This window comes from Macaca fascicularis, chromosome 2, assembly GCF_037993035.2.
Source record: "Macaca fascicularis isolate 582-1 chromosome 2, T2T-MFA8v1.1".
Classification (NCBI taxonomy): Eukaryota; Metazoa; Chordata; class Mammalia; order Primates; family Cercopithecidae; genus Macaca; species Macaca fascicularis.
Window position 1 is genome coordinate 40,860,668 of NC_088376.1, and position 7,620 is coordinate 40,868,287.

Genomic DNA, 7,620 nt, shown 5'->3' on the forward strand with positions numbered 1-7,620 from the left:
TGATTTTTCTACTCTTGAGTATTTACATATGCCTCAGAACTGCTTTTGAACAATTCCATTCCTTCAGCTAAAGTTAGGCTGATTTTTCATACTTCCCAACACACGGCTAGAAAGGGAAGGGGTATACTCTTCATAATAGCCCAAATAAATGTGAAATGAGCATATGAGGCCCTTAAGAGATGATGATAAGCAAAAAGTTTCCTTGTGGTTTAATATTCAATATGTAAGATACTATAATATACTGTAGAGACAAAATGTCATTAAAATGTTTTAAATATGTCCAAATTCTATTCTGAAGTAAGGGTATTTAATTTAGATACCCCAAAAAGTGTCTATCAGTGATGGCTTTTAGTATCCACACCACCACAATATTCAATACTAAATGCAGCTACTCCCTAATAACCAATAAGATGAAATCTTAGTCACCCCTGCCACAGTGGGTAGCTAAAAGAAAGCATAGACTTCTTCTTCTTCAGAGAAACTTCAAGGGGTGGGTGGGTCCTACTTGCAGACCAAGGATCATACAAATTCCATACATAGAAAATACTGTACTTTGTCCTATCTTTTAACTTAGATTTTCAGGGTAACATAAAGGTAGAATTAAATGTAATATGGAAGAAAACTGGAAATATTTCTTCCTTAATCCAGCAACCCTCCTTCTTTAAATTTCTCCTAAGGAAATAATCATAAATACTTATGCTCAAAGGTATATATCAATTGCTTAAAATAATATTAACTGGATCAACCTAAAAATCTAATGAGGGGAAGATTCCTAATAGTCTTTATATATAAGTAAGCTATTATATAGTCATTAAAATTATTATAATATTTTTCTAACATTAAGTCTATTTAACGGTGTATTGGAAAACACCCTGGAAAGAAATATATTCCAAAATATTTTAAGTAGTTGTTTCTGATTGGAGATATAATGATGATAGTTTTTTATTTGTACTTTACAGTCTTTGCAAATTTTCTTCAATGAGAATAGCTTCATTTTATATCTAGAGAAAAAAATAAAACTAAAAACTGAAGAATTAAAAAATAGAAAACAACACCCAGACATGAAGTCCGCAGGAGCAGATATAGCTCATTACCTGGAGACATAACCATCTCAGGCAGCTTGGAAGGAGGAAGTTATTAAGTCATGGCTGAGTAGAGCTCTCTGTTTACTTTGAACCAATAAATTAAAATGGTCATGAGCCCAGAAACTGACCTCACACTATGTTGCTTTAGCTTTTCTTCTCCTTTGGAGACCCTTTGGCAATTGGCAATCATTTCCCCATTTACTCACTTCTACTCACCTCTGAAGATGGGAAAGCAGAGGCCCATACCTCTGTTGTGAACAAGGACCAGAAAGGAGAAATGACATGCTCAAGGCCTTTACACAGGCATATCAGGGGAGCCAGAACAAAGACTAGTGTCCATACCAGGTTAGCCTCTTGCTTGCTCCACAAGGACACACAGACCTCATCTCCTCCCATCCGCTGGCCTTCTCAGTTTCCAACTTCTTTTCCTGACTAGAAGAGCCATCCAGAAAGGGCAGGATGGGCTCGCTTCAGGATGGGTGGCCTAATGTTGGCAGGTGCTCTGAGCCAACCAGATCCACCTGTGTGGGGAAATATCCAGAACAGACCCTGAGTCCCCAAATGTTTATCACCTGGAACTCATCAGACCTGCATCTGATAAGGAAGGGGCTCTGGATGAGCTATGCACAGAGCAGCCTATCTTTAAAGAAGAAGACTTTTGGGTCCTTCATGAGTTTTTCAAGGTTTCTAAGAGATAATTTCAACCATGTGTTATCACTGGATTCTACTCAGGAACGTTAGGCGTCAGGGAAAATTCAGCAGCTATTGTTTTTTAGTTGGACATAGCAAAGCTTCAGAAACCCAGTTTTAGTCATTTTCTGTTACTTATCACAGAATACCTGAAAGTGGGTAATTTATAAAGAAACAAAATATATTTTTTACAATTCTGGAGGCTGGAAAGTCCAGGGTCAAGGGGCTGCATCTGGTGAGGCCCTTCTTGCAGATGGGGATCTCTGCAGAGTCCCAAAGGAGTTCAGGGCATCATGTGGTGAGGGAGCTAAGTGTGCTAGCTCAAGTCTCTCTTCCTCTTCTTATAAAGCCACCAGTACCACTCCTATGATAACCCACTAATCCATTAACTCACTAATATATTACTCTATGAATGGATTAATCCATTCATGAGAGTGAAGTTCTCTTAAAGACCCCATTCCTCATTATTTCCACTTTGGGAATTAAGTTTCAACATGAGTTTTGGAGGGGACAAACATTCAAACCATAATACCCAGGCTTATGTAAAAATGAAGAAAACGAAATAAACTTTTTCTCCTTGAAAAAACATTAGAAAAAAAGAGAAAAGCACTGATGGCAGAAAAAATCACTCTGAGCCTTTAAAAAATACAGATGATTATTAATGTTAATATTGCTGTCATTATCATTATCATTATCATTATCATTATTGAGAATCTACAATGTCCCAGACGTAGTTTCAGGCCCTTTTCTTACACTATTTCCAACCCTCAAAATAGCCCCAGTGAGACAGGTATTATCCCCAGCTCACAGGTGAAGAAACCAAGGCTCAGGGAAGCTAAGTATCTTGTCCAAGTAAGGTGACCAACCATCCCAGTTTGTCCAGGACTGTCCCAGGTTCAGCACTGAAAGTCCCGTGTTCCAGAAAGCCTCTCAGCCCTGAACAAACCAGGACAGCTATGCCAAGTCTATATAGCTAATAAATAGAAACGTGTGGATTCCAACCTGGGTTTGTCTGACTCCACATCCACTCTGTTTCTAATATGCCAGAGAAAATCTCATTAAATGGGCAAAATAAATTCATAACTACATTTTTTTAAATGGAACGAAGAAAAACGGGAGAGAGAGAGACAGAGCAAAGGAAGAAGAAAAAACAAATGAGCAAAATAAAGAAAGATAGGGAGAAACTCATATAGATATACTTTAAAGAAAAAAATATTTACCAATGAAGCCAAGAAGCATAATACTTAATTTACAGTAAATTTTTATTTTTTAACACTCAAATATTTAAAAATGCCCAATAAGAGCCTGTCTCTGTAACTAGTGCATAGACAGATGGCAGAGATAGGGGAGGACATTGGGCTACCCAGTCCCTCAGCCTCTGCAAAGCTCTCAGTGGGCTCTGTGATGTGTGTACACTCTTAAGGGCTTCCATGCTAAAGAGGACTCTGGTGTGATGCCACCCAGAAAAGAAAGGAAAGCCCCAGCACCCCCAAGGTGGACTGTCTGTAGGAGAAATACCTGTTCCCTCCAGTGGTGGCAGCTACACAAACATTACAAGGTTGGGTTTGGACCAGGGCTCACTTCATCCCAGCAGCCACCTTAGGCTAGAGCTTCCCCAGCAGCATCTGGGATCTGAGTCAGTTTCCATCAGCACTGAGAGGTTTCCCATTCCTTTCTCATCTCAAGTGGAACTGGATGTGACCTGCTCACTCTGGTTTCGAGTTTTTGACCCGTCCAAGCTTTCCCTGTTATCAAAGCTGCCGCCCTTAGCCCTTGTTGACAATAAAAAGCTTATTTATTTTGTTCGACAGGACAACTTGAATTTCCCCAAAGAATGTTTTGAAAAGTAAAACATCAAACATATTAAGTATGTAGGACTTTGCCGCCAATACTTATTGCCCAGAGGAGGGAGGTTGCCATGGCAATGCCTCTGGTAAGGAGAATGAAGTCTGGCTGAAGGGTGAATAAAGTATCACAGTGGGGCACAGGCTGCCCCGCCAGGCAGCAAGCCCCTTATGATACTGGAAGTGTTTGCCCAAGTCTTAAGAATTAAGTCATAATTAAGAGAGAGTAAGAAAAACAAATGTCCAGCTGCAAAAAAAAAAAACAAACAAAAAAAAATGTTGAGGGGTGGGGGAGTCAGAATGTAGACAGAGATATTTTAAAAGTCAGCAGTGAGTGAACGTGACTATGCCTTCTTATGACAGCTGGCAGAACCCATCCACTAGTACCTTTTGTGCAAACAGGCCACACCCCATCCATCTGCAGAAGGGTACAGCTAATGGAGTAGAGAGAGCCCAAAAAGGAATTCATTGGAGGGCTGGCATCAAATGAGCTTCATGGCCTCTTCGGTAACACACCAAAACTTCCCAGAAATTAACACAAAACCTAGGCAGGAGGAACTCAGCTTCCAGTATGGCTTAGTAAGCTCCTACCAGGCTAACCTTCCTGCAGATAACAAATATAAACTCTGTACAAAATATAAAAAGTAACTACTTGAAGCCACTAGAGAGTGAACAAAGTCAGACATATTCTGAAGGGTAGTTGACATTTAAAAGAGAGGAAAGGCATAAAGAAAATTTCTGTTTTTGAGGCTTCTGGCCCAAGGACAAGCCAAAGACAGGTGGCATGAAGTACCTAAAATCTGTTAGAAAATCTGCAGTTTTTCTGGCCTGAAGAACCATGAGACAGAGTTCAGGGCAACTATAGCCACTATAAGGTGAGCAAAAAATCTTAGAAAAAAGAGACTCAGGGGAGAAGATCCCAGTTTTCTATAAAAAACCCTTCCTGAGTCTCTAGCTAAACCCTAAGCCATGCAAGTATAGGGCTGACTACAAACAGCTGACTTAGGATCCAAAGCTAAATGGAGACCTGAGATGTCCCCAAGACTCAAAGTTTGCTGTATGAGTACAAGCAAATTAGTTGTCTTCTCCAGCAAACAAACAAAAAAAAAATCAATACTCTTTGGAAGACTATAATAGCATCTAGAGTCTGAAACATAATATTCACAATATCCAGGATGCAATACAAAATTATCTGACATGTGCGTGACATGGCCTATGTTTAAGAGAAAAGGTGATCAATGGAGACCTGACCCCAAGATAACCCAGATATTGGAATTAGCAGATGAGGACTTTTAAAGCAACTATTGCAACTATGCTCAAATACATAAAAGAAAATATGCTCATAATGACTAAAAAGACAAGAGATCTCACAGAGAAATAGAAACTATTCTTGAAAACAGAACTTCTGAAACTAAAAATACAAAATCTGAAATTTAAAAATGTATGAACTTAGCAATGTGGAGATAACAGAGGAAATCATCAGTTAACTTGAAGATAGATCATTAGAAGTTATCCAAAAATAGAGAAAAAATTTTTTAGCAAAAACAGAACCTCAGGGACTTGAAGGATAATATCAAAAAAGAAACAACTGAGGCCAGAAAACAGTGGTATTTTTTAGGGGCTGACAGAAAAAAAAATGTACAAATACACTTCAAGAATGAATGCAAAATATAGTTTGCAGATAAAAGGAAACCATGAAGATTCATTGCCAGAAAATCTTCACTATAAAAAAAATGCTAAAAGAGTTCTTCAATCTAAGGGAAAATGATACTAGATGAAAACTAGGATCTCCAGGAAGACATAAAGAGCATCAGAAATAGACCTTGTTGAATAGGACATTGGCTATCACTAGATGTATAAAGCAAGACACAAAGCCTGAGAATTTGAGGCAGTCAGGCATTGCACCTCACTTTCCACCATCACAGCGGTTCTGGGCAGCTGTCAGCCTTCCTACTGTCTCACATAACTGGGAGTATGAATCCACCTATAGAAGCACATATTGCTGTACATACAAAGAGGAAAGACAGTAGAATTAAGTAGGTAACAGCAATAGGTAAGTCTTGGCAGTCTGTAAACCCAATACTAAAGCAGGAAAATCTTAACTTTGTAAACTGAATTGAAAAAATATTTTTGAAAATGTTACTTTGTACATATTTAATGTAGAGGCGAAAAGTTTCAGGATGAGAATTCCCTCATAATCGGCATATCTCAAAGGCATCTCTTAGTGGGTCTCCAGATAATAAGCAAAGCCAGTACCAATGACAAAGAATTCATCAATGGTCATTCTCTGAATGTCTTGCCTCATACTAGGAGGTAGTATCATCTAAAAAAAAAAAAGATACGTTCACTTCATATTTCTTACCAACTTATCAGTTTGTTAGACATTTGTTTTTATGTTTTGATCTCTCTTTTTATGTGTGCTAACATTGAATATTTTGTGTGATATGTGTGTCCCTTTGGCTTGTGTTTATGGACGAATTGAGTATTGGTAAGAATAAAGGAAATTTCAAAATCCTTGGTTCTCAATCAGAATGTGCTAAAAAATGAGAGACTTCCAGACTCCTGGAAGAATAACAGCAAAAAAAAAAATGTAATTTTATGCCAAGTACATTGAGTTGATTGATAAAAAATATCTGCTAAAACAACTTTTTCACACTAGGATGGTTAACAGGGACATTGTGTGTATATATGAAAGTTGTACAGAGATAAGATTTTAAAAGAAATGAAACTAAGACTACTCTGTTTGCATTTAATCACCTAAAACCTATTTTTAAGAAAGGATTACAGAGTTATCTATTAGTCATCATCATTGATGGCAAATAGTTCAACTCTCCTCTCCCTCCAGGTATATTTTCCTCCAGGATGTGAAAGAAAAATATTTTCCAAAGCAGTTGTCTTTAGGCCAGATTCTCCCAAGGAAATAATTATGGCCCCTGCAGTGGACAATTTAATCCCAGAGCAGCTGGTGAGGGTACGGTTTGCAGAGTAGGATGGGACAGACAATGAGTGTAAAGACACTATTGTGAGATCCTGTAGCTGACTGCCCTTCAGTTCTTCTGCTCTGCCCTGATTCATGTTTGAATGGAATGGAAACTCCAAAACCAGGCTGAACATGAGTTCCTCCACTTACATGCAACCCCTTAACATTCTTTTTTTCTTCATAGAAGCTAACTCTTCTTTCTGTGAACAGTAGAACTGGCACTTCAGTTATTGTTCTCCAAATTGGGTTTCCTACACTTAATATATTTTCAAGATTCAGTTGTATTCATTTAGTCAACAAATATGTATTAAATATCTATTTTGCAAAAACATGAAGAAACTTTGCTATTAAAATATAATATCTACGAACCATGTAGCAAATTTTTAAAAAATTAAAGAAATAAAGGGAAAAAACTAGACTGCAGTAGGTGAAACTGTTGGGTCCCATAGTAGGCACTCCTTATGGATGCATCCACACCCCAGGACATGCACGAGCTCCCCATACAAAAACACCTCTCACTAAAGTTAAGCTCACTATCAAGAATTAGAGAGCATGTGGAAAAAAAAAAAAAAAACATAATGAGAAAGCCACCCAAGGTAATAACCAAGAGAAATTCCATCTCAGTATCTATAGCTAATAGAAAAATCTAAAAGAAACTGTAAAATAAGCATATGTAAAATGTCCAAAAAAATAAAGAAGGTGTAGTGGGGGGATGGAGGAACCTGTGGGATTTTAAAATAAACCAAATAAAAATGCTGGAAATCTAAAATATAGACACTGATACAAGAAACACAGGTAAGTTAAACAGTGGACTAGACACAGCAATAGTGACTGAGGAGAGCAAGTCAAAGAAATGACCCAATATGAGAAGGAAAGAAACATGATGACTGAAAAGGCTTTGGAGATATGACACACAGGATGGGGAACTTCTCAACATGCATTTAATTCAGGTTCCAAGAAAGGAGAACAGTCAGAATAAGGAGAAGAAATGTCTCTATACTTGAAAACATACATTCTAGTA